Consider the following 23,559-nt stretch of genomic DNA (forward strand, 5'->3'; position numbering starts at 1 on the left):
GATGAGGGGTTTCCTGTCCGAGTATCTCCAAGTTCTGTGTCCCCGTTTCCTGTTCTCCCATGCCCGGCTCCTACTGCTGCCCTCCTTGTGTTCTTGTGCTATTTCTCCACGTGCATGTTTCTCCTGTTTGATTTCACCGAGTGCCCTCCCGTGTCTGTCTATCGGACCCTGTCGCTCTCCCGTGCCCCTGTCTCCCTGTCTGTATCCTCTGCGTCTCCCGAGTGTCCGTGTGTCTCTCTCCTTCCGTCCATCCCTGTCGCTCTCTCGAGTCTGTCTCCCTGTTTCAGCCCTGACTGTTCCTGATGCTTCTGTCTCCACCAGTGCCTCCCTGTCTTTCCGTTTCCATTTTTCTGAGTCTCCCTTTGCCTGTCTCTCCGTGTCTTGTTCCCCGACTCTGTGTACCCGCAGCTGTGTCTCACAGGTGTTTGAGTCCTGCTAGTGCACTCCTGTGTCACCCCTTGTCTGTGTCACCCCATGTCTGTGTCTCCTGTGTCTGAGACTCTCGGCGTCTGTCTTCCTGCCCCTCCAAGTCTGACCCCTCCACGTGTCCTCCTGTCTCTCCGCCTGTCCATCTCTGTGTCCCTCTCTCTCTCTGTGTCCATGTCTCCTAGCGCCTCTGCTTCCTCTGTCTGACCCCTCCTCGTGCCCTCCTGTCTCTCAAGGCTCTCTGTCCGTCACTTTCTCCACGTGCCTGTCTCCACATGCCTGCGCTCTCCTTCCTGTGCCTGCCTCCACATGCCTGCGCTCTCCTACCTGTGCCTGCCTCCACATGCCTGTGCTCTCCTCCTGTGCCTGCCTCCACGTGTCTGAGTCCTTCCTGTGCCTGCCTCCACGCCCGCGCTCTCCTTCCTGTGTCTGCCTCCACGCCCGCGCTCTCCTTCCTGTGCCTGCCTCCACATGCCCGTGCTCTCCTTCCTGTGCCTGCCTCCATGCCTGAGCTCTCCTTCCTGTGCCTGCCTCAACATGCCTGCGCTCTCCTTCCTGTGCCTGCCTCCATACCTGAGCTCTCCGTCCTGTGCCTGCCTCCACATGCCTGCGCTCTCCGTCCTGTGCCTGCCTCCACATGCCTGCGCTCTGCTTCCTGTGCCTGCCTCCATGCCTGCGCTCTGCTTCCTGTGCCTGCCTCCATGCCTGCGCTCTGCTTCCTGTGCCTGCCTCCATGCCTGCGCTCTGCTTCCTGTGCCTGCCTCCATGCCTGCGCTCTGCTTCCTGTGCCTGCCTCCACATGCCTGCGCTCTGCTTCCTGTGCCTGCCTCCACATGCCTGTGCTCTCCTTCCTGTGCCTGTCTGCACATGTCTGTGCTCTCCTTCCTGTGCCTGTCTGCACATGTCTGCGCTTTCCTTCCTGTGCCTGCCTTACATGCCTGCGCTCTCCTTCCTGTGCCTGCCTCCATGCCTGTGCTCTCCTTCCTGTGCCTGTCTGCACATGCCTGTGCTCTCCTTCCTGTGCCTGCCTCCACATGCCTGCGCTCTCCTTCTTGTGCCTGCCTCCACATGTCTGTGTTCTCCTTCCTGTGCCTGCCTCCACATGTATGTGCTCTTTCCTGTGCCTGCCTCCATGCCTGCGCTCTCGTCCTGTGCCTGCCTCAACACGTCTCTGCTCTCCTTCCTGTGCCTGCCTCCACATCCCTGTACTCTCTTTCCTGTGCCTGCCTCCACATCCCTGTACTCTTTCCTGTGCCTGCCTCCACATCCCTGTACTCTTTCCTGTGCCTGCCTCCATGCCTGCGCTCTCGTCCTGTGCCTGCCTCCACATGTCTCTGCTCTCCTTCCTGTGCCTGCATCCACATCCCTGTGTTCTCCTTCCTGTGCCTGCCTCCATGCCTGTGCTCTCCTTCCTGCGCCTGCCTCCACCTGCCTGCACTCTCCTTCCTGTGCCTGCCTCCACCTGCCTGTGCTCTCCTTCCTGTGCCTGCCTCCACCTGCCTGCGCTCTCCTTCCTGTGCCTGCCTCCACATGTCTGCGCTCTCCTTTCTGTGCCTGCCTCCATGCCTGTGCTCTCCTTCCCGTGCCTGCCTCCATGCCTGTGTTCTCCTTCCTGTGCCTGCCTCCATATGCCTGCACTCTCCTTCCTGTGCCTACCTCCAGGCCTGCACTCTCCTTCCTGTGCCTGCCTCCATGCCTGCACTCTCCGTCCTCTGCCTGCCTCCACATGCCTGTGCTCTTCTTCCTGTGCCTGTCTCCACTAGTGTCACCAGTGCTTGTATCTCCTGTGACTCTCTCCACATGTATCTCTTTCTGAGTCTCTAGTGTCTTTGTGTAACTGTGGTGCCTCCTGGTGTCCTGCTAGTTTCTCTTCACCACCCTTGTGTCTCACTAGTGTCACTCAGTTTCTTGTGTCCCCTGTGCCTCTCTCCACATGTATCTCCTTCTGAGTCTCTAGTGTCTCTGTGTGTAACTGTGGTGCCTCCTGGTGTCCTGCTAGTTTCTCTTCACCACACTTGTGTCTTCTTGTGTCTCACTAGTGTCACTCAGGGCTTGTATCTCCTGTGCCTCTCTCCACATGTATCTCCGAGTCTCTAGTGTCTCTGTGTGTAACTGTGGTGTCTCCTTGTGTCCTGCTAGTTTCTTTACACCACCCTCGTTTCTTCTTGTGTCTCACTAGTGTCACTCAGTGCTTGTATCTCCTGTGTCTCTCTCCACATGTATCTCCTTCTGAGTCTCTAGTGTCTCTGTGTGTAACTGTGGTGTCTCCTTGTGTCCTCCTAGTTTCTCTTCACCACACTTGTGTCTTCTTGTGTCTCACTAGTGTCACTCAGTTTCTTGTGTCCCCTGTGTCTCTCTCCACATGTATCTCCGAGTCTCTAGTGTCTCTGTGTGTAACTGTGGTGCCTCCTGGTGTCCTGCTAGTTTCTCTTCACCACACTTGTGTCTTCTTGTGTCTCACTAGTGTCACTCAGTGCTTGTATCTCCTGTGCCTCTCTCCACATGTATCTCCTTCTGAGTCTCTAGTGTCTCCCTGTGTAACTGTGGTGCCTCCTGTCCTTCTCTTCACCACCCTTGTGTCTCTCTAGTGTCTCCCTGAGTCCGTGTCTCCAGTGCCTTTTCACATGCAGGTCTCCTGCCCCTCTCGTCTCCGTGGTGTGTTTCTCTCCAGTGTCTCCTTTTCTCACTTTAATATCTCTTTTTCTTTGTCTCTCTTTGGTATTTCTCGGTTTACTGTATCCTCGCCTCTCTCGTGTTCCCTTGTGTCTCTCATCCTTGTGATTCCCAGTGCGTACTGTGTTTCTCTAGTCTCTCGTTCCTGCCCTCGTTTCTCCCTGGTGTGTGTCACTAGTGTCTCTTCCTCTGACTTGAGTGTCTGTTTTATTTATTGCTGCTCTCTGGTGTCTCCCGGTCTGTCCCTTGGCTACTCGTCTGTCCCATGTACCCCTTATGTCTCCCGGTCTGTGTCTTGTTTCATGGTCGGTTTCTTGTCTCTTTCTCTCTGGTGTGTCTTGTCTCCTGTCTGTCTCTTGTTTCCCGGTCTGTTTCTTCTCTCTTTTTGTCTCAATTCGGTCTCTTGTCTCCTGACTCTTTTCTCATCGTCTGACCCATGTCTCCCTCGTGTCTCCTGGTTTATTTCTTGTCGGTCTCTTGTCTCCTATCTCTTTTCTTCTTGTCTGCCCTATGTCTCCTTCGTGTCTGTCTCTAGTCTCCCGATCTGTCCCTTGTCTTTTCGTCTGTCCCATGTGTCCCGATCTGTGTCTTGTTTCCTGTCTCTCATTCTGTTGTCTCTTGTCTCCGGTCTGTCTCTTGTTTCCCGGTCTGTTTCTTCTCTGTCTCTTGTCTCCTATCGGTCTCTTGATTCCCGGTCTGTTTCTTCTCTGTCTCTTGTCTGTCTCTTGCCTCCTGTCTCTCTTCTCATCGCCTGCCCCATGTCTCCCTCGTGTCTCCGCTTCTCTGTCTCTTGTTTCCCGGTCAGTTTCTTGTCTTTCTCTGGTATCCCCTGTCTATCTCGTTCTTACTGCCGGTCTCTTGTCTCCCGGTCTGTCTCTCGTCTCCCGGCCTGTCTCGTGTCTCTCTTGTCTCCTCGCCTGCCCCATGTCTCCCTCGTGTCTCCGCTTCTCTGTCTCTTGTTTCCCGGTCAGTTTCTTGTCTTTCTCTGCTATCTCCTGTCTATCTCTTTCTTACTGCCTGTCTCCTTTCTCCTGTCTTGTCTCCCGGTCTGTCTCGTGTCTCTCCTGTCTCCTCGTCTGCCCCATGTCTCTCGCGTCCCCTTGTGTCTGTCTCTCCAGTGTATCTTCAGGCCTATAAACACCACTTTCAGAAGTCAAGTACAGGACTGGCTGTCTCCCGCCCCTGAGAGGGATTCTGTGGCTTCTGACGTGAGGACCTGAACAATCCTGGGGCGAACGTCCTTTTATGTGGGGTCTTCTCAGAGTAGGATAACCCAAAGGAACATCCGCGATATTATTATTAGTAGTAGAAGTCTTTTTATTGTCGTAGCTGTCTGCCGTGTGTTGTAGTTGCTATTGACTTGTTCTTCCGGATCCTCTAGCGCCCCGATGTGCGCACGTGCTCCAGTCCAGTCGAGGGGCGGGGACTGCAGAGCGGGCCTTTTTTACAAAGAGTGTCTTCAAAGCTTTGTGTAGTGTAAGACGCCGGGTGAAACGTCTCAATCAGTGCCAGAGTCCTATCTATCAACAGTGGAGCAGGTTCAGTGGCACCGGGGCTAGAGTTTCGAGGGAGCTTTACCCCGATAAGTAGCTGTTTAATGACCAAACTGGGAGATTAAGGGGCCCTGTTTCCTAGCGTGCTCTGGGGGCACTGGTCAGTTGTTGTTTTGTGGGGGGTTGTATTTTTGTAATCGTGTCGTATGGTGGTGCTGTCTGGTGATGACGTGGCGTTGTGCTAGCCTGGATGTCAGCAGGGGGTAACGCGTTGTGCTGTGATATTATAGGCTATGTATTGTTGGGGAACACAATTGTAGGCCGAGCTGCGCAATGGTAAAGTGACACTAGTGTTTATCTAGCGCTTGGTCGCTCAGTGTGTACAATTTCATAGCGCTCAATGGAACGTCTATGCAAGGGCCCGTAGAGAGAGTTCGAGGAGAGCAGCCCAGATTCTGGCACCTGTGTTTGTTGAACTTAGAGACTCTTATCGCACACACTAGTTGTCATATTGAGGGTGGAGGGGCCGTGTGTTTTTAGAAAAGCATTTGAAGTGGTCACTGTCTCAGAAGAATCCAGGTGGGTGTTTAAATAATGCAACTACAACACCAGCGCCTAGAAGCAGTTCCGCCCTGCACGCTATATTTCTTACTATCTAACCAAGGGCTTATTTTTACATTTTAAAAACAAACACGGCGGCTGGACTGTTGGAAATAAAGCTCCCTGGTACGAGGTACAGGGTGCCAAAGGGATGGAGGAATTGCGCTGCCCCTCCCCCAGGACAAACAGCATGGTATGGTGTCGGGGTGCAACGGGGGAGAGGGGCAGAGGTGTTAAAATCAAGGTGTGTACTGGGTAGTGCTTAATTTGTAAATACAAAATACCGGTGCCCAAAGCTCTCCTCTGAAACACGCGGCTGCTGCTATTTAAAGTGCGCGCACATACTACTGAGGCAGTGTAATCCTGAAGCCATCTCGGGCCTCTTCAATCCATTTACAGCCACTCCCTGCCCCTTCAGCTCACTCTTGCAGCTTTCTGCTTTCTCCCTTTGTGACGCTTTTCCGTCCTTCTCTTTCTCCGTCTTTCCCTATGTGTCTTTTGATCGTAGTAAATGATTGAGGCAGAAAAATAAGTGCCGGTGCCCCGCAACGGAAACCACCGGCTCAAATTAACCACTGGGTCAGAACACCCCTTCTCCAGCAGCACTGTGGGGCATGAGGCCGAGCTGGGGGAACATGATGGTGGGTCGAAGCACAGAAAGGACGGGCGAGGGAAGAGCCTCGGACGAATGGGGGCGAAGGGCAAGGGAGGAAATGGGGTTCCTGGCTGCTGTTATGAAACACAGCAATGATCAGGATTTAGGACGAGCCTAGGCCCGGTGCTACTACACCTGCTGCACTAATGGAAGCTACGCCACTGGGTGAGGAGCACGAGGCACAGGCGGGCGAAGGTAGAGGGAACCGGGAGGACTGGGAAGAGAGTGAATAAGACTCCGGAAAGATCACGTTGCACATTTGTCCAAAACTGCCTGTGGCTGGGAGTGGACCAAAGGCAAGAAACCTGTTGAGCAGAAATTCTTCCATTGTGCAGTATTTAGACAATCCAAGGTAACGCAGCTCAAGGGTGAACAATCCTTAAAGCGAATGCTCACCAGTCTGGGAAATCTGAAACTCAGTTCAAGTAGGAACATTGGTCAATTGCTGAAATGCACTTTAAATTGCCCCTCAGATGATACTGACATTCCTTCTTAAAGGTTGGCTTCTTCCTTCTCATGGCGCTTACACAAAGATCCCAAGTGACAAATGTCTCCCAAGCGGATGTCCGGTTTTGCCAGCTTGTTCTGCTGAAACCTACCCCTCTGGGAACTCTGGTCTATCTGTGCACCTTTATTTAGTGGCACAAAAAAACCTTATAAATGATTTTGAGCTCCATTTTCTTCTCGTCTTTTTAACTTGATGAACTGTCAATGCATGTCGGTTTTACTCTAGAATTGCACAGTTTTTTATTAACTGAGAAAATAAAACGTTCAGAAGTTACAGGAAGGAAAGGTTTATATTTCACATCCTGTGTTTTGATCGTCAGTGACACATACACCATCTGTCTTGGCTTAACTTGGCTGGCAACAAGTCTTGTATGAAGACCTTGGTGGCGTAGGCTTCATGGCAATTCTCGCAACACTAAGGAACAGAGTCTGCGGGGAGGCCTGGTTGGGCGGGAAACCACCCAGGCCGGTAGCAGAGGATGAGTCATGTTTGGCCACAAACAGGTAGACAACCTTGGCATCAAGGATATGTGTAGGCGATTTTAAGCATTTAGCTCAATCCGGGGCAGGGGTGTTGCGGTCACTGCTGGAAGGCTGGGCCGCCCGCTACCGCGATTGTCCTTAGCCAGCCGGGGTACTCCATTGTACGGCCCTGGGGATACGGGGGATGGTGGGCTGGTGTGGGAACCGACGTATGGCCCGGGGGTCCAAGGCCCACCTCCCCATGGGTGCCAGGGGGAATCCCTGTATTGGGTGGCTCTGATTGGTTTGGGGGTACAGCTGTTATGCTGGCCCAAGCTCCCTCTGTCTTGAAGGGCCAGGTGAGGTCACCTTGTAGAAGACAACTTATGGAGGGACCAGGAGGGTGTTATCCTGGGTCCAAGTCAATTAAGTCAGTTGAATCAGTCAGTGTCACAAGGGCCTGAGGGGTGGTCAGTCACGATTCCTCATTTGCTATGACTTTTAATGTATTCATGTATTAGCTATGGAGTATTTGCTAGGAAATTTTATGTATTAGAAATGCCCATGCGAACACTATGCTGTACTGTACGTATTGTGATTTTATATGGAAAACAAAACATTTATTGTGTTTATGAATTGTAATAAATATGACCAGAGAATGTTCTATTCTCTAACGCAAGAAATTGGCTGGCATTGGGTCTTGTTTGCATAATCAGCCATATGTTGAGTGAGTAAATGTATGTCTGGTTGAGATATGACTGGTCTCGCTGCGGTCCCCCACCTGTTAATATCCGAGTCTCTCGGTCACCGAGATTGGTTGAAATTCCTGTTGCTTGAGAGAGGTTTGGACTGATGTTATAATGGATCCGTTAATGACAAGCTAGTTCAGTAGCTTGAACCACTTCTGCCAAGACCTGTCCTTAATCTGGAGGTCAGAGGATGAAATCCTGGCAGGACCTATTCTGCCGTTCAGCCATCTGAGCGTGAGAATATCATTGTTACTGTATTGTAGCATTTGCATAGCAGTTCATGTTATTAATAAAGCACTGCCTGCTGACGTCATTGTGAAAAGGATGGCTGCGTGCTCAGCACTCATCTAACCTGATATTGCATTCTGCAAAATGTCATTTTTGTTTACTTCAAGTGGATTATTATGTCATCAAGATAAAATGATGCCTACTGATAAGTGAATGTAACCGTAAGAAGTGACCAGGCCACGACGTAGTTGTCAAGTGGCCCGAGTCTTGCATGTCTGGGACCAGTCCTCGCTCTTTACCAGACATCACTTTACATTCTGGATTGTTTATGATAATTTCACAAATATCACATTATACAAAACTAGGCCATCTCTGGTAATTGGCTTATTACATGTCCATGGTTGCTTTATTCTGCTCGTGACGGATTGTCACGCACAATGTCACGCAAAGGGCATCAGTGTCACACGAGGGCACCAAAAGCATGGAAATCTCACTGGTAAGCAAACTCAAAATGCGGCCTTTTCTGCAGCCCATCCCCCCCCATCACCGTGTGATCTGGGCACAGATGGCAGCGTCACGGTGGGCAGTGGCAGTAGCCCCCCGCAGCCCCTACGGTGGGGGGGGGAGGGATGTGCAAGCTCCAGAGGGACTCCCTCCCGCACTGTGCACGGGCCCCTGGTCTTAGAGCTCCAGGCTGGGCCTGGAACGCGCGGGGGTTGGGGGGGGGGGGGTATTGTTTTTGTAGTAGGCCCCTCCCCTCAAGTTTCGTTACGCCGCTGGTCTGTGAAGCCCCCACAGATCACTTGCTCATATATAAGACATTCCAGAGCCTGGCAGCCTGTGTAGGGACCTCCCCCCCCACAACAACCCCCAACACACCTTTCAGCACAAAGAGCCGGGTGCTCCCTGCACCTTCCACCGACCATGTCGCACTTCTGGCGCAGCCCAGAGTCGGCAGAGTGCACTCGTTTCGTTACTCCATTGTCACTTGAGTAGAAAAGGGTCTCAGGTCGGCGCCTACGTCACGGGGATAGCCATAATAGGCAATGCAAGCGGATGGGAAAGGTGGAGTCTTCAACCAGCAGCCATGGCTTCATTTCATCTGCTGGAAGGATTTGCGGTGCCACCACGTGACCTATAATGTCGAGGAGTCCTAGACCCCTCCTCAAATGGTCTTCTAAAAGGACTTGATTTTTTAACTCTGGGTTCCTTATTCCCCAGTGTGACATTTAGCAATCGAGATGGGGTATCGTTTAGCATGTTTTTGGGGCATTTTAGTAGGACTGGTTGTGTCACATATAAAGGGCTGGGAAGTAAGTTCAGCTTGATACTGTTGCAGGTCCTGTCGCCCCCAGCTGTAAACATCCTTAAAAAAGCATTTTCACTGCAACAGTATTGGGACAGTGAGAAGACGTTGTACGGAATCTTGACTCCTAGGTGTTGTAGGAGGTCCATCAATTAGTGGAGACCTTCCCGCAGTAGCTGTGGACGTGAACCGTGAGTGGGATCAGTGGTGCCCAACCCCACCAACTTGGAAAAGTTTATTTTGAACCCAGATGTCTCGCAGAAAGGCTTTGTCTCTACCACTAAGGCAAGAACAGAAATCAATGGATAGGACCTAGAACATCATCTGCAAAGAGGACCAGCTTGTAAGTGCCCTTCTTTGTTGTAAAGCCTTTGATTCTTGGTTGATCTTGGTACCAAGGATCCTGTAGCCAGAGCAAACACTCGTAGGGAAAATAAGCAACCCTGTCTCATCGAGCTGGAGAGAGAAAACCACTAGGAGAGTTCTCCATTAATTTTCATTCAGGGAGCGGGGTGTTTAAAATTGGTCATAAGAAGTCAGTCTTGGTGAGCACACAGAAGAGAAAGTGCTAGTACACTGTATTGAAGCCACATCAAGCGTACGAAGGGTCGTTGGAGCTTTATTTTTCTTTGCCGGGTCTATTACATTTATTACAAGTTACTACAGTCACACACATGTGATGCTCCAAAAAATCCAGATTGATGTAGAGTGGTCAATGTTACAAATATCTAGTATAATCTCTTTACTAATAGTCTTGTGGAAGAATTTTGTCTCATTGTTGAGGACTATATAGTGGTAAGAATTGCAGGATTTGGGGTCTTGATAGGGCTTTTATAGGCCTATAATAGTTGATTCCATCATGGAGTAGGTGACCCGCCAACTTCACCAATATGTTTGAGTAATTTAGCTGGTGGATCCACCAAGAAATCCTGGAACGTCTTATAAAATGTCATGAGAAGTCATCCGCACCTGGAGCCTTGTTCCCAGCTTTACCTCTACGGGGGTGATGAGCAAAGATAGGTCTAGAGTTGTTTCTGGCGGGTACTATCAAATGAGTAAATTGTGTCAGGTAGGTATCATCAATAGGAGAGCCTAGTGTTTGGCCCTGATACAAGACACGCTACTAATCGTGTGGAATGTGCATAATATGTCTTGTGTTGAGCGCAGCTCAGGCCCCCATCACTGCAGATTGCTTTTCTATAGTTGTGAATTTGTATTGTCTGCAGTTTATAGGCCAAAATGGGATCCACCTTGGCTTCCTGGACACAATACAGTTGGCCTGTGTAGAGCATTTGTTGACGAATTAGACCAGTGGTTCCCAACCTGTGGTCTGGGGACCCCTGGGGGTCCGTGAAGCCTCCTCAGGGGGTCTGCAACTGCTTAGATAATTAAATAATATTAACAGAATAGGTCCCCAGCTTTCAGTAATGACTCACTGGGGAGTCCCTAGATTCCAATAATGATTTAGTGGGGTCCCCATATTCCAGTAATGATAAAGCGGGGGTCCACAGAAGTCAAAAGTTTGGGAACCACTGATTTAGACTATTAAAACATGTTTCAACTTCCCCTGTGATTTAATCAAGACCACATAGATTCTAGGCTACTTATTTGCTTTATCATCTGTTCTTGTGTGAATATTCAATTTGCAATTCCTGCTTTCGATCTGTATTACATTTCTGGAACTTTGAAGTATGTGAGATTAGCTTTCCTCACGTTATTGACTTGACTGCAGCCCAAACCATCAAAAGCCATAGTTTTCTATCTCATTTTCATCAAAATAAGGATGTAGGGCATCTACTGTCATGTTCCTCAGGGTAATGTCTCTAAAGGCCACCTCATTGAAGTTCCATGTGTGAAGGCCGGGAGGCCTTGACACCAAGAGTCAAAACATCGAAATTAAGGCGGGAGTGATTATGCTATAATCTTCCCCCAGTGGAGAAATTTAATGTGATATTGAATGCTGGTTTGTTTGCTAGAGTTAAGTCATTCTTGGAGTGAGTTCTGTAAACCAAGGATAAAAGGAAGAGTCCCTCTAGTTTAGGTGCTGAATGCACCAAACATCCAAGAGGCTCGGTGCCTCATCTCCGGCTGCCAGCTCTTCTAGTGCAGGATAAGATCCTGATCTAGAGGCAGAGCGGATGAATGAGTCGTCCAGCACCATCTTGAAATCTCACCCAATCAACCGATGACAACACACAAAACATTACATTTCAAGGAATATTTCTATACAGAATTACTTCTTGCCTGCAATGAGCCCATATATGATATTACTTTGAGTTTAAGACCTTGTAGTGCAGTGGTCTCCAAACGTTTTAATGCTGAGCCCTCCCCAGTTGAAAAAAAAATCATTAGCCCCCCCTCAGAATTTTTCACAAATATTTGATAAAGATGGCAATGTTTAAATATGTCTAGATGTATTTAAACATTGCAGTTAAGTACTGTTACTTTTTAAAAATGCAATAACATGTTTCTGCTAAAAATAAAACACTGTTATATGTGTAGTACTTCTTTTCGCTAGAGCCTGGGCTCACTTGAGGCCCCCCAGTTTGAAGACCCCTGTTGTAGTGTGCTCTGTATTCCAGCTATTCTACCCCCCAATCCCTTGTCACGTTATGAAGCCTAAAGAGGGGGTAGTTTCTCAAAAAGATAACCACTACCTTCTTTTTATTTACTGGGTGGAAATGTTATTGCCTCACATACCAGTATGATTACAATCAACGTTTATCTTGGGGGTTTCACGCGTTTCCTGTAACAGTGCAACCCCAAAACCCTTGCAATACAGCTTGATGTTTAACAGGTGTATTTAATCCCTGGGAAGATGAGAGACCATTTGTAGATCACTTTCCATAGGATGCCATTGTTCTAGGCATGACTTTCATACTGTTAACCTGAAGGCCTCGCTTCTTTATGCTAAAGTAGACCCCCATTTGGATTTTGGCCTTATTCACACCCGGCAACAAGTGAGGCAGCCCTCCTGGAATAAATTGTTAACTGATTGATGACTTCTCAGTGACCTCTTGTCGCCTCACATACCCAAAACAATAGATTCCTAGCAAACAAACAACCAAGCAATTACCAGCACAGAAACTGGAATAGATCTCCAACTTGGATGCCTTGAGGCGCCAGCCAGTTTCCTTGTAGCCTCTGATCCCCTACACTAGATCTGTCCCATAAGACCTAGATCTGTCCCCATTAAAAAAGGCTTGTTTTGTGCCAGAGTTTAAAGGCGTTAGGCTGTTGTAAGAGGAGGGCTGCTCATTGAGCACCTCTTTGGCTGATCACCAAGTCCACCCATAATGGTAGTGTAATAGTCTCAGCCGGTTCTGGCATCCTCAAGGATTTTCAGTGTTGCTTCTCCTGTGGGAGACAATTATTGCTAATAAATTCAATCCTAGCCTTTGGTAGTTGGGTGTGGCTCCTTCTCAGCTCTCTGTCTCACCTTCAGTCTTTCATTGCATCCCTTTCCATCAAAGGTTTTCTCCATCCCCGCGAGCCTTCTGGCCGTAGCTGCCCGTCATCTCACTTTCCCTTTCCGGACCCATTGGTCCTTCAAGGCCAAGACACATGCTTGCTTCCTCAGGATCATATACTGCCTGTGCTTTGCCTTTGTGAGTAAAGAGGAGGCAGGCCGGCTATCCATGCCAATAGGATATCAGTTTCTGGTGGAGTGCACCCTTGGCATAGCTGAAGTCTTTGCCTCAATCATGGATGCTACATCTTGAGATAACAAAATCTTGCCCCCCATCTCCCACACTACCTCCGGAAGTCTGCCTTGTTCAGGGCCCTCTCTCCTGCCATTATTTTCTCTTTCAACTTGGAAAAAAAGAACTCTTGTGAACGTGTCAGACAATACTTTATTCTGGAACTGATACACGAGAAGATCCTGTGGGTTCTATCAAGTTCGAGCTCCACAATGTAGTCGTCAGATAAGATGCAGCAAAAGAGAGCCTTAACATGGAATTCCAAATTGTGGTTAGAAATGTGTAAGAAACTCCATTATTATTTGGGGTGGTTGAACACCCACCTCAAGGAACAACCACAACCCTTGCCAGGTTGAACCCTCAAAGTCACTAAATAACCTGAGCTCAACATTCTGGTAGCTATGGCACAGAGCATACAGGCTTAACTTAAGGGCAATGTGTAAAGTATTTACCAGTGCCAAAACGGTAATAAAGTTGAAATGCAAAACAATAAAATTCCCAAAACGAATTAGAAAAAAAGAGTATAATTTAATGAACTAAATGACACCAAAATGACAAAACTCCTATAAGGGGAACCACGCATATGATTATTACAGGTTTAAGTAGCAATAGCACCAGGAAGCATAAAATGCCAATGGTAGTCGATGCTTACGGGAGACCGCGACCTACACACAATTTGACGCAGACCATGCTGGAGCGCAAGTTGAATACACCAACCACGTTCACCCTGGTCAATGATTTTACTTTCTGATATTAGTCCTTTAAGTTGCATTCCAAAACAGGAGTACACTTCTAAAGCCCCTGGACCTCCAAGGGGGGGGGGGCACCTAGGGGACCACAGGGTGCCAGGCATAGGCCATAGCATGATCCAGTCCAGGTCCAGTTGCCTCTGATCAGGTGGGCAGTTGCAGGAAAGACCTCTTGTAGCTTACTGTATCCGTGTTCCTTGAACAAGAGGTCAGCCTTTTGACCCTTGGAGTTGGCTTCTTTGTCCTGAATACAAGAGGGAGCAGTTCCCATCTCTCAGAGCTCTTCTCAGTTCACAGATAGTAGGTTCACTCCTCTTATCATCTTCCTAAGGTCCAGAAGTGCTCTTACGTTGGTCCCTGGAGATGCCAATTTATTCCTGTCACGAGCTTGTGGGTGGGGGAATAATTCCTAGGCATGCCCTAACCAATGGGGGAAAGCTTCCCTGGGCCAACCCTACCCACTTGGGCATTTTGAAGATAGCAGAAGACTTCGGCCACAGTAAACTTGGGCTCTAAGAGCTGGGGCTATATGTGGGAAGTGTATTATAGAAATCCTCGGGTCTTCCCACATAAAACGCTAAAATCCAGTTTGGGGCAGTAACCGTACCCATAATAAACCCAGAGACAGAAGTCTGGTAGAACAAATCATAGTTTTCCAGCAATCAGACAGTGAATACAAATAATTGTTTTAGCATCCTGCTTTTCCACTTTGAAAAACACCCAAGTGTTATATAAAAAACTTCAGGAGACCTGTCAAGCCGGATTTGACATTCAAGCAGGATCTGACACTGTAATGTCAAAATGAGGCCCACTGTGGTTGAAGTTTTCCTGGCTGGTTGGAAATAAAGGAAGGGCCTTGCCCAGGTGTCTGGCTGCCTTGTTGTCCAGCACAGGGGCATGAGTTTTCATTTCCCCTGAGTTATCTGATAGGACTCTTGTGTTGCATTTCTGACTATGGAGAAAATCACATATGAAAGTCGTTTTGCCTCGTTTGCCCTTCTGTTATGCCATACCAGAGTATGCTGTATAAATAAGCCCCGGGATAATGTAAGGTGCGGTTGGGTTGAGTATCCAGGAGTTAAAGCTGGATACTTGCCCCAGAGGAAGACACACTCACCAGGTGGACCTTTCTTTTCCATTGTGGGTGCCTGGGATCTTGGAGTTACTTTAACCTCCCCATGGGCTCGAGGGACCACGTGATGTGGGAAGGGGATGTGCCTGGGGCCAGCTGTGCTGGGAGTACTGCCTTGACTTCTTAACATATTGCTATCTGCCACTGCATGTGTCCGTTCTCGTGTGGGTGTGTAGGGACCTACACAGCTGCGCTGTAGTCTCAAGTTCTTCTAGGGCCACACCAGAAGAAGGCCACTTGAGAGCCGGCTCCAGGCGTCACACTTCCTCTGCTGTACCCCCAGCTTTGGCCACTACTGCCTTGTCTTCTCCACCCCATGTGGGTAACGGGGGTAGAACGGTCTCAGGTGTCGCTAGAAGCCCACTGACCAGGGCCTTGTGCCCCAACCCAGTCCTGAAGATAGTCGTGCTGTCATTAGTTCAGGCAGCCCAGCAGAATACTGCTTGCCCATGATGGACGCCATCTTGGATTGCTTCCGGCATGGTCCGGTCGAGATCCGTGATCGCTGCCAGCCTCTGGCTCTGCATCATCAGGAGTCGGGTCTCAGGTGCTGCCCCTTTGATCATAAAAGGTATTGCTTCACCCAGTCCAGCTCTTGTCATGACCCTCTGCTTACCACCCGGAGGCCCGGAAGAAAACCCAAGTCGGAGTTCAACAGAAAATCGTCTTGTGCTGTCCCTGTCCAGACCACGCCCTTTAAGTTAATACTTTTTTCCCTCAGAAGCCATCAGAACACCAGCTCATGTCCCTTTCCAGAAGAAATCACCAAGTGAAAAACTTGAGAAATCATAGCAGAGAAAGCTTGTGCTCGTAAAACGGCTGCCTTTTCACTCTTGATGTAAAGTTGGCCATGCAGGAGTTTTGTAAAATCTGTTTTTGGTATTTAATTCCCTGCTTATCCTTAATATAAGCCAATTATAGTTTTTCAAGAACAGACCCTCCACCTCACATGTATTCATTTGTTCTAAAATTCAGACCAGAGATATTATTGAATTTATAAAAAAAAAAAAATCTAGAAAAAATTAAAAGTTAAATTTGCTAAAATAACCTAGAAAAATTCTGCACCATTAATTGCAGCAACTGACTGGTGGAAAAAATGATTTTGCACTGCCCGACTATTGAAAAGACTTCATTTTGCATCAGTCATTAACGCAGGTGAAGGCACCTCCTGACCTCATTCAACAAAGTGCAGCACCTTTCCATTGCATCACAGTACACCTGCATTCACATCCCTTTGTTTGGTTTCCTTGTATTCAGTAGCAGCTTGCGGGGATTCCTGGGGGTGGGGCAGCGCGCGGGGGATGGGGCGTCATTAATATATTTACATTTATTAAAGTTAAATAAAAAAAAAAACCTTCTCCAGCGCGCACCGCTCCTCTCTCCCGCGTTGTCGCTCCATACACAGGCTCCCAGTCTGCCCTGCGCCAATCCTGACGCTGCTCAGAGCAGCATCAGGATTGACTTGGAGCACCCAGACAGGGCGCTCCCAGGCAGACTGGGAGCCTGTGGAAGCTCTCTGCAGCCCGGCAACTGTGTTGCTGGGCTGGAGAGAGCTCTGTGCGCATGTGTGTTTGGCCGGCCCGAGACGGCCGGCCAAACATACATGCGCAGTGAGGGATCAGTGCATGTCACCCCTGTGGCCCCACCCCTTTCAAGTGTATTATCCTTTTCTTTGAAAGGTTTTGCAGCTGCTGCTGCTGGCGGGAAGTGAGGGGGGCGACGCTCCTCCACCCTTATGGAGGAGCCGCCCCTGAAATCGTGCATTTACCCAAAAGCCATGCGGTAAGAAGTGCTGATGTCACTTACAAAGAAGGTCACAATGTGTCGAGGGGGTGTTCCATGCACACCTTCCTGAAGATCCTGGTACTAAACCAGGGTTCAATCTTCCAAGGATGCTTTCAAGCAGATAATGCACATTTTTGCTTGCATAGTTTCTGTACTTGCATTCTCTTGAAAGCCAAACCTAAAAATGCCAACAAAGCTGACTGAAGTGATATTTGTTATCAATTCTTTAACATGTAATTAGACTGAGCTTTGGGTCTGCCCCACAGAAACATCACTCTCACCTCATGCTATTGACTCTTTGATGTATCACGCCGCCTCCTGGTGGAGCACTAGTACTGCAGTGCATGAAGGACACATTAACACCTTTATAGTACTCTGAAGCATCAGCCATGAAATGTTGTATCTAACAGATGTTTTGCACACGAAGGGCAAAACTTTTTTTGCGTTGCTTTTTTACTTCAGCTGGCTTTTTAAAACCATAGTTAATTCAGGATTTAAAATGCAAGGCAGACTTATTGGATATGCCAATGATCGTTGTTAGACACCAGAAGCTACCAAAAATATAGTGACAGGCCTTATTGTACATTCAGAGTGTTTTTTGGCATGTTTTTTCCTAGAGATGTTTCCTCTCTTCTTAACTTGCTAAACTTTCTCCTTTCCCACACTTCTGTATTCTCCTTTCTTCCTAAGGTGAAATGGTTTTGAAAGACACGCAATGCGCTCACTCAGGAACGCTTACATAGGATTGTTGGGAGTCGGCTGGTCGTCCCAGTATGTGAGATATGGTCACTGCTCCTGAATATATCATGGCCATAGCTGACCTTTTGATAACGTGTCATGGCAGCACCCCGGCTAAGATATAGTTGGTAACTAAAATAACATTTTCAACCCTTCTTAGTTTTTATTATTTGGTTACCCTTACACATTTAGTAATTTTTATTAAAGTCCTGTGATGTCACTTCCTGTGAAGTGATTCTGAGGTCAGAGCCTCTTCGTCCTAAAAACCTAATGTACAAGTTTCCAGGTGCTGGGTAATTACTGGGTAATTCCAGGTGAGTGGCACAGCTTGTTGTTGGCACCTGTTCTCATCCGAGAGGTGCTCTCACTGGACAAACAAGGGACATTTTGCTGTGTAGCAGGTTGGATGAGGCCTGTGCACAGAATGGCAGGAATTACTGAACTAGGAAGTTCAAAGCTGGCAGACTCCGGGGAGCACTCTAGTAATGTAAACGAAACAAAAGGTAATGTGCATGAGTTAATGGGTTAGATTTGCTGATTAGGAAGAATGAACCACTTAAAATTCTAAAATGCATAAACAACAAAGGGGTTGGTTGAGGTAGCCTGACATTTCGGTCTCTACCTTAGCTCGTCGCACCGTAATTGTAACTAGTTTACCTTCTCCATCAACCTGTAAGACCACAGGATGAAGGAGGGCAGTAGGCACAGGGATGGAAGCTTCCTCAAGCACTTGAGGGGCAGTGACGTGTTGTCCACATGATGCTATACACTGTGTGGATTTGCCAAGTGACATCTACAGAGCCAAGAGTCGGGGTTCAAAGAATATGATTCTTTGGGCGAGTTCACCAAAGCTTCAAAATTACAATTCACTTCTACCGTGATGTTTGAGTCCTTCACCTGCCCAAAGCCTCAGCCAGGTTCCGAGTACTTAACATCAACTACCTAGACTGTCATGTCACCGATCAACGCTCTAGTTCTGACTACCTTGGACTACTGCAGTGGCTAACCGGTTAAACTCACCAACACTTCTACTCCCCTTTGACAAAGTCAAAGGACTAGTCACAAAAGCACTGCTCAGTGACCCCAGAGCCCAAAGCACAGGGCCCAGTACAGATGTCTCCCTAGTGTTCAAGAGCATGCGTGGCACATCTCCCTCCCACGTCTCGGAGCATCCGGTATGTCGCGTCTTTGCTCACGCACGTTCTTCAAAGTCTCTCATTCCCTAACTTCACCTCGCTCATCCTTAAGGTTTCTGTGCTTCAACTTACTCAGACCTTCTCTGTGTAATGTCTTTATTTGTCAGCTCTGAGCCAATCCCCTTTTTACACAGTGCAGGTAAGGTCTGACATCCCACTGTAGAAATCTTGACATGTTTGTCTGCTCCCCATCCCTGCACCTCTGCATGAGCACCCTGAAGTCCTTCTCCCTCTGACCTGGGAGTATCCAGAATGCATAGTTGACAACACCCTAAGGTGTCAGTCTGTGTTAGCATGTATTCAAGGCTTTAGGTTTCAGTGACTTAGAGATGAGCCTTTTGAGTCATGCATGAGGCCAAACTAGGACTTTGAGATAAGCAGTTTGTAATATTCTGGACCCAACACTAGGTGGCAGGAGTATGCACAGAGTACCCATCACCAAGAGAAACAATTTGCAAACTAATGTTTGAAGAGAGGTTCCATATTGAGTGAATATGCGCGAAACCATTGTGCTGTCTTGTTACAGTCCCATGACTCCTTTCACTTAATCATAAACTGATTTCTTATGTACCCAAACCATTACAACAGCTCACATGTACCACCAGTGGTATAATATTGAGAATATCTGGTGTGCATACTCCCATTTTCAAGAAATACAGTACAATACTTACCATGTACTGATTACTCTAAAGATTTTTATACAATTACAGAATACCTGAAATATTTTAAGAGGCCGTCCAGTGAATGGTGTCACAACAGATCTAAAAATCCAAGCAATATTCTGCAAAGCTTATTGCTGGCAGCGGTGCACTGTTGTGTTAAGAGAACAATTAATATCCTCTACACTGAATGATTCCCTTAAGGTGCTTACATTACATGAAGTTGCTCTGGAGGACCAGGCCTGTCTGCCCATGAGTGTGATGACTCCACTGGAGCACCAATCCCAAGGGTACTGGACCTCCTGCACCAAGCACGAACAGCGAGAGCCCAGTCGGTGTTCTCACTACACCAGGACTAAGCACCCATCGAGGGACGTCAGCATCACTGAGACCTGCTTCATGAGTCCCGACTGCAAGGAGCAACTTTGCGCACCAGGCCCAGCCGCCCTATCCGCTCTGCATCCGAGCCGCCCGGCCCAGACCTTGAAGAACTGGCTGCATTCCCTGCTCCAAGACCCCTTGTGACTCAAGACCCTGTTTGGGAGCTCTCAGACTAATCACCAAGGTCCCCTGCACAGCCTGTTTCTAGGTGGGGCCCCCCTTCATTGTAGTGTGCCCATTTACAACCTCACCAGCACCCTCCTCCCGATTAAACCTGAGTGTCTCCCGACAAACTGCTTGTAGTACTTTAGACCTTGGACCTCTACAACTCCAGGCCCTGAAGGTGAACCCCTAAATCTGACTGTACTTACCTTTATTCATTATTGACTTTCACTTCCTTAGGATTGTATTATGCGTTAAGGTGCACAGGTTTGCACATTGTGCTTACCTGTAAAAATTGATATTGAAAACAGTACTTATTTTTTAATGGAGTTCTTGGTTTCAAAGCATATTTAAGAAGTGTTATTTTTCTAAATGGGTCTCCAATTTGGCTCTGTGAGTACAACAAATGCTTTGCACTGGCCTCTGATAAGCCTAACTGTTCGACCACACAACCACAAAAGAGAGCATTAGTATTATCTACTTTTGCCTCTGTCTTATTTGTAGTGCTCCATATAGAGAGCCAGCTTCCTACACCCAGCAAACCACAAATCATGGTTCATTAATCCTTTTGATAACGTTTCCGAAGTTTTCCTTCAATCGCTGGTGTCACTGTGCAACGATGTTGAAAAAATATATTTATGTGCACCAGTTGTTTCTGGGGGATGTAGCATATGCCATCGGTGTTTACCGATGAAACTTAGAGGAGGTTTCAGTCTGCAGGTTTAGGGCAGCCTCACAATTCCTTTACTTTCTTCCATGTTCTCTGCTGGTGCATGTTATAAAGACATCCATTTGAATCCCTTCCTGCGAGGTCTTTGTTGACAGTAAACTTCGTACTTGTATAGCGCACTACTCACCCGTTAGGGTCTCAAGGCGCTGTACGCATACCGCTGTGGAACCCCTCCTGGCTTTTCCCTGTGAGGTGCCCACTCCTGGGCAACCTCCAAGGTGAAGCCAGGCATCCCAGCGCTGTTGGGGCCGTTGTGGAGATTAAGCAAGCTATTGCCCAGAGTTACAGAGTGGGACCCATGAATTAGATTAGGCACTGATGCGAGAATTATCAGGTCCGAGGAAATTGAGCCAAAGACCCGCCGAGGGGGGAATTGAACCCTGGTCCCGGGCCAGATCTCTGCATCGGGGTCTGCCGCTCTAACCATTGAGCCACACTTCTCATGCAGAAGGTTTGAGAGGTCACTTCTTTACATTTAAAGGCCCAAGCTACTTTTGGCAGAAAGTTTTCCAAGCAAATCCTTGTTTAAAAGGTTAGTGTCCTTTATAGATAACCCTGGTGGAACCCTGCAGTGAATTAGACATTAAACTCCCCAATTGCAAATGCTGAATTGTAGTTGGTATTATAAGATTCTTCAGATATGGATAAACAGTGAGCAGGTATCTTTTGATTTCATGATATAGAAGTCAAGAGAACGTGGCTTGGCGGGATCAGAAAGTCCAACCCTAATTTCATTATGTCGACAGGGATAATGTTAGTACACCAGCTTTATATACCTAATGTAGGAAAAACACAGGAGAACAACTAGACCCTAGTGGACATAATATCAGACTCCTAAACCATGGCTCCCACCACCCTGGTAGAGAACCCTCAGCCCGCTTTAAACATCCCTACCTGCCTGGTGGGGGCACTAATAAGCGTATATTACATCAAGGGGGCTGTTGCAGTTACGGATCGTTTCAAAGCACTGAAGGTTTCTGAGTGGGCATCTTGTTTACAGTGCCCACTTAGTAAACTTTTTATTTATTTAGGGATTACAAGGTCCCAAATTTTGAGTTTGTGTTCCCTAAGCAAAAGCATCACTGACCATGATATCCAGGGAGTTTTCTGCCCATTGGACCATTCCGAATTTTCTATTTCTTCCATTCTTCATCTGGCAGATACGATTAGGAAAAATCAGTAGCAGTCGCTGGACCTCACTAGTGTGAGGCAACTGCCATCATGTCCCGGTGGCCCTGTGGCATTAGGCCCAGTGCGCACTGTGCCACTGGAAACAAGCTCTATCCGACTGATGAGCCCTAATAAGGACAAAACTGGTCCTAGGTTGCTTGTGTTCGGGGAGGGCTTGGCAGGTGGGGCTGAATTGTTCCTGTTGGAGCATAGTCAAGACTGTTCTGCACATGGCTGGATCTAAACTGAGGTGGCAAGGTGTGTAAAATAATGATGGACTGGGATCCGGCCCGAGTAATTACCAGTGACTGACATTCAAGCATTCCATTCATCACTTTTTTGCATAATTCAGTGTGACGCCCTAAGTGGAACAGGTCTTTCCAGACGTGGGTCCCATTCAAACTGTGCCACTGGAACCAAGCTATACCTGAAAGATGAGCCTCAGTAAGGATAAAGCCAGTGCTGGGTTGCTGGGGAGTACCTGGCTTGGCAGTTCAGGCTGCACTGTTGCTACTGAAGTAGGACCAAGACTGAATGGTATATGGCTGGGTTTAATCTGAGGCGGCATGGTTGGCAAAAAACAATGGGTTGGAGTAATACCTGAGCAAATGCCATTATTGTAAGCCTTCCTTCCATCACCCTTTGTGATTCATGTAATGCCTTTAATGACCAAGGGTATGGCCAGATGAGGGTCCCATGCTCACTGTGCCACCGGAATCAAGCTGTACCCAACTGACAAGCCCCAATCTGGGCAAAGCTGTTCCTGAGTTGCTTTTGTTCCAGTTCAGGTAGGACCAGGCCTCGAAGTTTGGGCTGGACTGTTCCTATTAGAGCAGGGTCAAGACTGATTTGCATATGGCTGGCTCCAAACTGAGGTGGCATGGTAGGGAAGAAAACAATGGACTGGGATGAGGAGTGAGTAATTACCAGTGGCTGAGTTTAATGTAAGCATTTCATCCATGAGTTTTTGTATACATCAGTACACATGTAAATGTGATAGGTGAACTGCAGGTTTGGGAGGATATGGCTGGGGGCATGACCGCTGCTATACAGTGGTCCTGTCGCTGCACCAAACCCTAAATGATTTGGGATTTGCAACACACTTCACTATGTTAATTACATTTGAACCTCAGAGGAATGAATGATTAAATTATAGACCAGGATTTTTTGATGGATTTATTCCCTGGAGTGGCTCCTGTCGGGGCAAAGGGTTGGGGGGCACAAAACAAAGACAACAAAATTAGAAGAAAAAAAATACCTGACCCGTGGCCTCGCTGCTCTACTGGCTCCACTCACAGCAGACACAGGCTCCCAGCCCGCCCTGAGGCCAGTCCTAATGCTGCTCTCATGCTGCTGGCAGCATGAGAGCTGTGTTAGGATTGGCCTGAGTGCCCTGGCTTTGTGCTCCCAGGCAGACTGGGAGCCTGTGCCTGCTGTCTCCAACCCGGCAACACAGCTCGAGTTGGAGAGAGCTCAGTGCGCATGTGTGTTTGGCTGTCCTGAGACGGCCGTCCAAACACACATGATCACTGAGGGGAGTGCACACCACTCCCTGACGGTCATCCCCCATAGCCCCGCCCTTGAACAAAAAAAACAATAATAAACAATGTTTATTATGGAATTATTTTTCAATATGCAACTGCTGCTGCTGACGGGGGAGGGAGGTGCTCCTCCGCCATAGCAGAAGAGCCGCTGCTGTTTATTCCTGATTTTATAGCAGCAGTTTGTGGTGGCGTAATATTGTTGCAAGATGTTCTAATTAGGGCTTCTAGTTTTATGGTATGATTTTCTGCCATCTCTGTCTGTATTAAAGCTTATTTCTCTTTTCATCTTAATCGTATTTACCTGTATTTATGTTTAGTTTTGTGACAACAAAATGTGTGTATATGTTTAACCAGTAAATGTGCCCTGTCTGTAGGAGCTGACACTAATACATCAATGCGCACAACATTCTAGTGGTTTCACAAACGCATGAACACATCTGCAGTTATTTAAGCAAATCTCATTTCCTTTTTTTAAATTCTCCATGCTGCCAATCTGCACACCTACTGGCCTAG

The 23,559-nt window shown here is 48.0% G+C and overlaps 1 protein-coding gene across 3 annotated transcripts in view; it reads left to right on the forward strand.

Annotated features, from left to right (window-relative positions):
- The window catches only part of RASGRP1 (RAS guanyl releasing protein 1), a 217,171-nt gene that overhangs the window by 97,668 nt on the left and 95,944 nt on the right, over nt 1–23,559 (forward strand). The gene's annotated exons all lie outside the window — the stretch shown is intronic.

This window comes from Pleurodeles waltl, chromosome 9 (genome assembly GCF_031143425.1).
Source record: "Pleurodeles waltl isolate 20211129_DDA chromosome 9, aPleWal1.hap1.20221129, whole genome shotgun sequence".
Lineage (NCBI taxonomy): Eukaryota > Metazoa > Chordata > Amphibia > Caudata > Salamandridae > Pleurodeles > Pleurodeles waltl.